Below are 8,997 nucleotides of genomic sequence, written 5' to 3'. Positions count from 1 at the left end.
CCAGACATAGAACAGTCTTATCCCCAGCCCCTCAAACTTCCGCAGAGCTCTGGGTAGTAACCCCTCTCCCAGCAGCGGCCCCTGTTCCAATAGTTTTGCTTAGTGCAGAATGTCTCATATATGGAACCGGACAGTGTGCAGCCTTTTGCATCTGGCTTCCTTCCAGATGCTCTGAGATTTATCAGATTTGTCACGTGGATTGATAGTTCCTTTCCTTGTGTGGGATGTATCATAATTTGTGTGGGATGTGTCATAATTTGCTGATCCATTCACCAGCTAAGCGACCTTTGGGCTGTTTCTGGTTTGTGGCAATTATGAATAAGGGTAAGGTACAGACTTGGGTGTGGGCTTTTGGATGAATGTAAATTTTTAAAAAATTTTTTATTTAATTCATATCATATGTGCATGCAACGTTTGGGTCATTTCTCCCCCCTTCCCCCACCCCCTCCCTTACCCTCCGCCCCCTCCCTCTACCCCCCCTACACCCTCACTACCCGGCAGAAACTATTTTGCCTTTGTCTCCAATTTTGTTGAAGAGAGAGTACAAGCAGTAATAGGAAGGACCGAGGGTTTTTGCTAGTTGAGATAAGGATAGCTACACAGGGAGTTGACTTGCATTGATTTCCTGTGCATGTGTGTTACCTTCTAAGTTAATTCTTCTTGCACTAACCTTTTCTCTAGTTGGATGAATGTAAATTAAATGCAATTGCTGGGTTGGTGAAAGTTAGAGGCAGGGGTGGGACACAGGGAAGAGGGCTTCAGTGAGTCGGGTTAAACTTGTGGGGTAATTGAGAAGTCAGAACAAATAATTAAAGTGTCCAATGAGGATGCAGCATATGTAGCCTCCAGAGAGGACATGAACTAGCCTGTCACCAGGAGCCTTGGGTCACACACCCTTCCACTGCTGTCTGGGGGCAAGGCTGCTGTGACTTGCAAATTTCCTTCTTATTTCAACAGCCATTAAAAAGCTTTTCATTTCTTTCCTTTTCCTCCCTTCTTCCCTCGCCCCCCTTCATTCCTTTATTTCTTGTGTTTTATTTGAGACAGGGTCTCAAGACTGGCCTTGAACTTGTGATCCTCTTGCCTCTGCTTCCTGAGATTATTATGCCTTCCCTCTTTATCTTTCTCTAAACGAAAACAAAACCAAAACCAGTTAGTCTGCTTTCCATTACTGTGTCAAAATACCTGAGAAAATCAAATTAAAAGGCTTGATTCAGAAGTTTCAGTCCATGGTTGCTTGACCCTGCTGCTTTAGGCCTGTGGCAGCACAGTACATGATGGAGGGAATGTGTGGTGGAGGAGGCCTTTTTGCCTCATGGTGTTCAGGAAGTAAAAAGAGAGAGAGAAAAGGAAGGGGTCCCCATATCCTCCTCACCCCCAGTTGCCCCACTTCCTGCCAGCAAGCCCCACCCCCTAAGGATTCCACCTCCTCCCAAACACACCAAGGGAGAGCTTGGACCAAGCCTTCAATGCATGGGCCTTTGAGGGACATTTTAGGTCCAAAGTGTTGCATAACATAAGGACATTTATTGTAAAAAATCATCCAAACAATCTAGTAGATTACAGCACAACATATGAAATTCCCTTTTGGACCCCTTGTCCCAATGCAGTCACACACACTCCTCCATAGGCATTACCCTGGTAGCCTCTTGAAGTGTTTCTTGTACACCCTCCTTCTTGTATTTACACACACACACACACACACACACACGCACACGCACACGCACACGCACACACCTTGTGTCTAGAGGTAAAGCTTCCATCTCCATTTTGACTGTGTCACTTAGCGTGATGTTTTTGAACTAAATACACTTTGGCCATCTGGTGTGTGCTTGTACATACAGATCTGTGTCAGTCTTTCTAACCTGCCACATAGCACTCTATGCTAGAGGTGTGACATCATTTATTTTGTTCCTTTCCTATGGCCATTGGATTTATCTGTTAAGCTTCACTAGTATATCAAATGTTGAGACAAATAACCTTTTATATGTGCCTGTTGTATATGCATGATTTAGACTCTCGCAGACACCAGAGATGGAATTGTCTGCAGGAAGTGGATACACACCTAATGTTTTGATAAATCTGGCCAAATTGATTTCCTAAGGATGCACCAATTTCTATTCCCAGCTTTGGAGACTACCAATTTTCTCACCCCCTCATCATCACTGCGAATGGCCAATCTTTTAAACTTTTATGAATTCAGTGGGTGCAAAATGATCCCCCCCCTTTTTTTTTTTTTGCAGTACTGGGGTTTGAACTCAGGATCTGGCACTTGCTAGGAGGCACTCTTACCACTTGAGCCACTCCACCAGCCCCCATCACTGTTGTTTTGATTTGTATTTTCCCATTTACTGATGAAATTAATCTATGCTCTTCCATATATTAATTTTCTCTGAACCTATTTATTATTATTTTTTTTAGCAGTAGTAAGGTTTGAACTCAGGGCTTCTTCATGCTTGCAAGGCAGTTGTCTCTACTGTTTAAGCCACATCCCCAACCTTCATGGGCATTTCTTTGCATGGCAGTTTCTATCCTTCTTTGTTTCTTCTACTGAATTGTGGTCCTTTATTCACTGATTTCACAAGCTCTTTTCACATTGTCGATATTATTTTTTGTATATTGTACATATTATTTTTTCTACCCTGCCATAACTAAAAAAACATTGTTTATGGTATGTTTTATCACACAAAAGATTTGCTTTTTAGGTCAATCTACTTGGCAGTCTTCCTTACTGGCTCCGTAAGGGAGCTGCCTGGATGGAGGGCCCGGTCCTTCCCTGGGAAACAGTGAGTGGCACCTCTCCCATTTCTTCAGAGCCGGGGCTTATCTGGGGACCCCTGGGGATGATTCTGGATGTACTGAGAGCTATGGGGAGCACTGTTCCTGAGCTCGCCCCTAGGAGCCCAGTTGGGGCCAGTGAAACCAGACCCAGGGCTGCAGATCCAGGTCACAGATGGGGTGCACACAGTAGTGTTTTGTGTCTGGGTCTGTGACTGTCAAGTCATAATGACTTGCTGGGAGCCCTCCCTTGCCCATCCTCTTGGATGAACACGGGTCTTGCCCACAGAGACACTTCCTCTTTTCTCAGGCTCTGATTCCTCTCTCCAGGAACCAGGCACTCAAGGCCTAGATCAAGGGACCCAGCAGGGCTGTCCACAGCATAAGAAGCCTCCTGTCAGCCCTTCTGCTTTGAGTCCCCTCCCCGGCCTGCCCCTTCCCTCTCCTGACTTCTCCCACCCTCCCCCCAAGTCCTGCATTGAAGTCCAGGGCATGAGCAGGCCAGGTGCAGTGCACTGGTACAAGAGGGGTGCTACCCACCATGTGAGCTTTTGGACTGAGGGATGGGGGATGAAGAATTATGATCTGCAGGAAATGGGCCTGATTCATCAGGATCTCCAGCACCTCTGAGAAGAAAGAATTCGGAAGGACGAAGGCCTTGTTTGAAAAAGGACCTGAGGTAAATGGTCTCTCTAGAAGAGCTGAGGGGGAGGGGGAACCCAGCTTCCTCTCCCTGCCTTAAGCAAGTGGGGAGCTGAGACAGGGAGGAAACTGTGGTCAACTCAGCTGTGGCCCCAGTCTTTCACTTCATCTCCTCCCCCATTTCTTTGGCCCTGGTTTTATCCATTTCCCCTTTAGGGGTGGGCTGAAGACAGTTGATGTGGTTAAAGGCACTGGGACCTAAATCCCATTGGACCTCAAATCCAGATCTAAGTAGTGGGTCCACAGCATTTCCATCTTGGGAGGTTTTGTGAACATAGGAGAGGTGGGAGGGGAGAGAGGAGGCTGAGATTTAGAGAAGATGCCAGGTCAGAGATGAGAGCAAAGAGGGTGGGAGGAGATGGGATCCTCAGATGGGGAGGAGGGAGGGCAATTGGAGGGGAAGGGACTGACTGGAAGTGAGGGAGGAGAGAGGAATCCCCAGCCCAAGAAGTCTGGCTGTCTCCCTACCTCCCACTGCTCCCACTGTCTCACTTGTTGGTTGAAAAAAAGGTAAAGAAAGTAAGAAGTTTTTAATTAACATTTATGCATAATTTCCCAAACAAGAGAGAAAACATGGCATGGGGGTGCAATTTTAGATGCAGCTGTGGCAGCAGTCTGCTGACCAATGCCAAGTTCAGGGCTAACTGAGAAGTGGGCTGGGAGTGGGCTAGGTTTTGGGAAGGCTGCATGGGCTGTCATCTGAGTGCTGCAACCCCTGGGTGGGCTGCTCCTTCAGGCTGCCCAGAGGGCAAGGCGGGGCTGGAATCCTGCTGGGGGCTGGCTGGGAAGGGGGTGCATTTTTCTAACTGGCAGGTCCAGAGAGGTGTCTTTCCACAGGGGCAGGTCACCCATCCAATTTCCACAGAGCAGCAGGATGTGCCTGAAGCAGGCTTTATCACTGGAGTCAGGGTCCAGGTGCTCCTCGTGCTCTTTATTTTTAACTCACTGCATTTTTTATGTGGAAGTATTTAAAAATAAATTACAGATATCCTGACATGTATTTCTTAAATAATTCATCATGCATCTCTCTAAAAACAGAGCTTGCTACATAGCAAATTAATATTATCACACCCAACACAAGTGAAAAATCCTTTCTCAATAGCCTTAATGCTCCATCTATACTCACATTTCCCCGATAAGTTCAGCACTTTAGCCATGAACAGAAAAGTGGTCTGTCTGAGAAACTGGCTGTGTCCAGGCTTTCCTGCCTTGGGCCTGACATGGAGCCTGGGCCCCAAAAGGAGCCAGGAAGGAAGGTGAGAACTGGAAAGAGAAGGTGGGGACTAGGGAAAGACCGTGGGCTCTGGATGCTCAAACTGTCCCTGGATACCAGGATGCTACCAGACAGACCCTTGAGGCTGACTGGAGAAAGGATGGGGCCTCAACTCCACCCTGGGACCATGTGCCCTCTCTGTTGAGCTCAGGTGAGGCCATGGCACTAACTAATGTGACTTCACAGCAAAGTGACTCATCCTTGCTGGGCTCCATCCTCTGCTATCTGATGCACACTTATGTCCCTCTTTCGCTGCCTCTTTTCTACCTCTAGTTTCCTGCCATTGCCCTGTTCCCTCAGATTGTCCTGGAATCTTCCCCTGGGCCCCTCCACCTACAGATTCACAGCTGTGCTCATGGGCTGACTCCTTTTGTTTTTTGGGTCTGCGGTGCACTGATCCCAGTGCTGAAGGCACTTTTTTCCCAATGGTTCATGTTTTGGAAACTTGGTCCTCAGTATGGTATGTTGAGGTGGTGGATCCTTTAAGAGGTGGGGCCTAGAGGGAGGTGGTTAGGTCAGTGACAGTGCTGCTCCTGGAGCCTTTTACTTTGGTGGTGCTGGGTGTTGAACTTAGGGCCTTGTATTTGTGAGGCAAGCGCTCTACCACTTGATCCACAATCCTAGCTGAGTGCTGTTCCTTGGAAGGAATTAATGCTGGTCTCAGAGTGAGTGGTTGCGAGAATGAGTTGTTATAAGACTGGCTCCTTCCCAGTCTCTCTGGCTTCCTGTCTCACCATGTGATCATGCCCTGTCACACATGCTCCAACATGATGCCATCTGCTAAGATGTGGTACAGCCAAAGGCACCAGAGGTTGAAGAGATGGGACCACCTGATCTTGGTCGTGTAGCCTCCAAAACTCTTCTTTATAGTGACTCAGCTTCAGGCAGTTGGTTCTAGCAAAAACAAAAACAAATCCAAAAATGGACTAATGTGACTGGTTACCCTGAGCTGGGCGCAGGAAAGTGTTCAGTTCACACTCTCTTACAGCTTCATGTGAAAGGGAATCAGCTCCATCACTCACATTTTCCAGAGGGGAAAACAAGGAGGTTCAGAGAAGGATAGTGACGTGCTCAAGCTCTTAGAAGACTGAGCTGAGAAAATAAGTCCAGGTTCAGGAGCCCTGTGTCAGATACTCCTATCACTCAGGAAATTACAAAGGTCTGTGTCAGGAACTGAGGTCAAAGACCACATGGTACCCTAGACAAAAGGCCTTCTGAGGAGTTTAAGGGTGAGCACTTCACAGATTTTTTTTTCCTCTCATTCAAACATGAGAGTGTCTAATAGGCTTAAAGGCTTCAGCATCTCAACAGAGCCCAAGGCACGGAAGAGATCTTATGTTGAAGAAATTTGTGAGTGTGACTTTTTTTTTTAATGGGACTGGGATTTGAACTCAGGGCTTTGTGCTTGCATAGCAAGTGATTGAGCCACACCTCTTTTGCTCTGGTTATTTTAGAGATGGCACTTGTGAACTATTTGTCTGGAGTGGCCTCGAACCTGGAGCCTCTCAAGTAGTTGGAGTTGCAAATGTGAGTCACTGACACTGGCCAGGTGTGGCTTTTGTCTCATTACAGAGTCATGAGATTGGCGGCAGACCGCACATTTTTAAAGAGAATGATGTTCACAAAACACTGCTAGGTTAGAATATTAAAAAAAAAAGTTAAGTCGTGCTGTCCCTCAGATTCTATTCAAGGAAGCAGCTAGAGGAATTTACGATGCTGTGAGCATGGGCTCCCTTTACAGAAAGAGAAAGATGACTCAGAGCGTAGAATCCAGAGCCTGGGGGTGAACAAGACCCATAAGGAGCTCTTGCCAGTTAGAAGTCAGTCTCACACCCATAATCCTAGCTACTCAGGAGGCAGAGATCAGGAGGATTTGGGTTCAAAGCCAGCCACCCTATCTTGAAAAACCCTTCACAAAAATAGGGCTGATGGAGTGGCTTAAGGTGAAGGCTCTGAGTTCAAGCCCCAGTACCGCAAAAGAAAAAAAAAAAAGTCGGGCAGTATTTGAATCAAGGAATTTGCAATGTTTGCTCAGCTGAATTTTGACTTGCTGTGGGTCAGTGGCTCCCTTTGCCTCCCATTTCCCTGTCTTTTGAGCAAGAGTGTCTACAGGGGTTATCCTGCACTGTACTGTCATTGTATGTTGGACATGTGTGGATGGCAGATACCTTGTTGCTTATGTCACAGGTGCTCACTCTGAGAACTGTACCTGAAGAACCTCACCTGAGGAAGTGCAGCTGCACCTGGACCTGATGGGAAGGCAGGCTCCTGGATCTCACGCTGATACCATGGTGGGAGAAGACTTTGGAGACCTTTGGAGGGAAGAGAAAAGGCAACCTGTTGGAGGGATGTAAATAATTTGTGCTTGGAGTGTGTAACATGGTGATATCAAAATGTATCTGCATATTCTTGATAGACCTTCTTTTGGGAGATGGAGCCTACTCCCTCTCCCTTTGAGTGTGGGCTGGGCCTGGTGACTGGTTTCCAATGACAGGAAGAATGGTATTCATGTCAGACACCAGGTTATAAAAGGCATGGTGGCTTCCTCCTCACGCTCGTGGATGGGCCAGTCTGGGAAGCTGGCTCTGGGCCATAAGGAAAGCCCACACGGCAGGGCAACGCTGTGATTATACCATCTAAGACTGAGCTCCAGTCACTGTCCAGCCTTTAGGGGATCCAGGTTCTTGCTGATGGAGGAGTTCAGGAAATACCACCCCAAATATGCCAGCTAACAGGCTGGTAACCTTCAAATGGAGGGCACTTGGGGAGCAGCCAATGCAGGAAGGGGCTTCCTCTGAGTTTCCCTTATCTGACTAAAGATAGACCTTCCAGGGGAAGTCACTGTCATCACTTCCCTCCCCAGGAATCTCATCCCCAGACACATGAACTTTGCTCAAGCCCAGACCTTGTCATAGACTCTCTTCTGCTCCTCTAAGGGCCCACTCATCTTTCTCAGAAATCCTTATCTCCCCTTGTAGATCTAGAAGTGTCTAACCTTTGGATCTCACTGATTTGGGGTATTCATTTTCTCTCCCGTGATGCTCTTATGCACCTAATACATTTGTAATAATAAATATATTTTTTTCTTGTCAGTCTACCTTGTCAGATAATTTCACACTCAAAGATCCAACTCATGGAGGGTAGCAGAAATGTTTTCCCTCCCCAACTTCTTTTTTTTTTCATTTTTCTTTTATTATTCATATGTGCATACAAGGCTTGGTTCATTTCTCCCCCCTGCCCCCACCCCCTCCCTCTCCCCCTCTCAATACCCAGCAGAAACTATTTTGCCCTTATCTCTAATTTTGTTGTAGAGAGAGTATAAGCAATAATAGGAAGGAACAAGGGTTTTTGCTGGTTGAGATAAGGATAGCTATACAGGGCATTGACTCACATTGATTTCCTGTGCGTGGGTGTTACCTTCTAGGTTTATTATTTTTGATCTAACCTTTTCTCTAGTACCTGTTCCCCTTTTCCTATTGGCCTCAGTTGCTTTAAGGTATCTGCTTTAGTTTCTCTGCGTTAAGGGCAACAAATGCTAGCTGGTTTTTTAGGTGCCTTACCTATCCTCACCCCTCCCTTGTGTGCTCTCACTTTTATCATGTGCTCAAAGTCCAATCCCCTTGTTGTGTTTGCCCTTGATCTAATGTCCACATATGACCTCCCCAACTTCTTGAATGCAATCAGTGAGAGATTCCAGGCCAGAAATACCCAGCTAAGTTGTTTGCAAATTCTTGACACTCCTCCACTCCAAATAACTCAGAGACAATAAACATTTGTCATTTTAAGCTACCAAGTTTGGGAAGTACCTTGTTATGCAGCCTCAAATGAGTTAGGAGGGAGATCATAAAGTTAAAGGAAGACAAGATTTCTGAAAGGAAGGAGTAGTGGCAATGCCCTAGGGTTTATCTTTTCAGTATGATGGGGGTTCAGTACAGACCTCGACTTTGACAGTGTGGAAGCCATTGGAGACTGTGCCAAGATATTTCAGGAAGTGATACAAAGGCCTGTTTGGCATGGGCTCAAGAGAGAGGAGACAGAGAAGCCTTGGAGACTGAGGTGTGGCCATTCCTTTCACAGGTGAGGGAAGTGGAATGATGGAACAGAAGCCAAGAGCTGTGGCCTAAGGGGGCTTTTAACACATTAGAGCTCACTTCCATTCTGACGTCAAGACACATGAGAGAGGGGAAAAGGGATGATGCAGGAGAGAGGGGGAAACTCCTGGAGTAATAATTTTCTTGTGTAGA

General features: G+C 46.7%; 1 long non-coding RNA gene across 2 annotated transcripts; it reads left to right on the top strand.

Moving 5' to 3' along the window:
• The first annotated feature begins 555 nt into the window (after positions 1 to 555).
• On the top strand, positions 556 to 7,845 carry LOC141420734 (uncharacterized). 2 transcript variants are annotated; one of them, XR_012445294.1, is made up of 3 exons: positions 556 to 2,786; positions 3,109 to 3,457; positions 6,941 to 7,845. It is a non-coding gene; the product is annotated as an uncharacterized lncRNA (long non-coding RNA). The 2 variants fall into 2 exon arrangements; XR_012445293.1 differs by having other exon boundaries at positions 556 to 3,457.
• Positions 7,846 to 8,997: the final 1,152 nt, after the last annotated feature.

Source organism: Castor canadensis, chromosome 2 (assembly GCF_047511655.1).
Source record: "Castor canadensis chromosome 2, mCasCan1.hap1v2, whole genome shotgun sequence".
Lineage (NCBI taxonomy): Eukaryota > Metazoa > Chordata > Mammalia > Rodentia > Castoridae > Castor > Castor canadensis.
The sequence above is the reverse complement of the archived record's forward strand: the minus strand, read 5'-3'. Positions and strand labels throughout refer to the sequence as shown.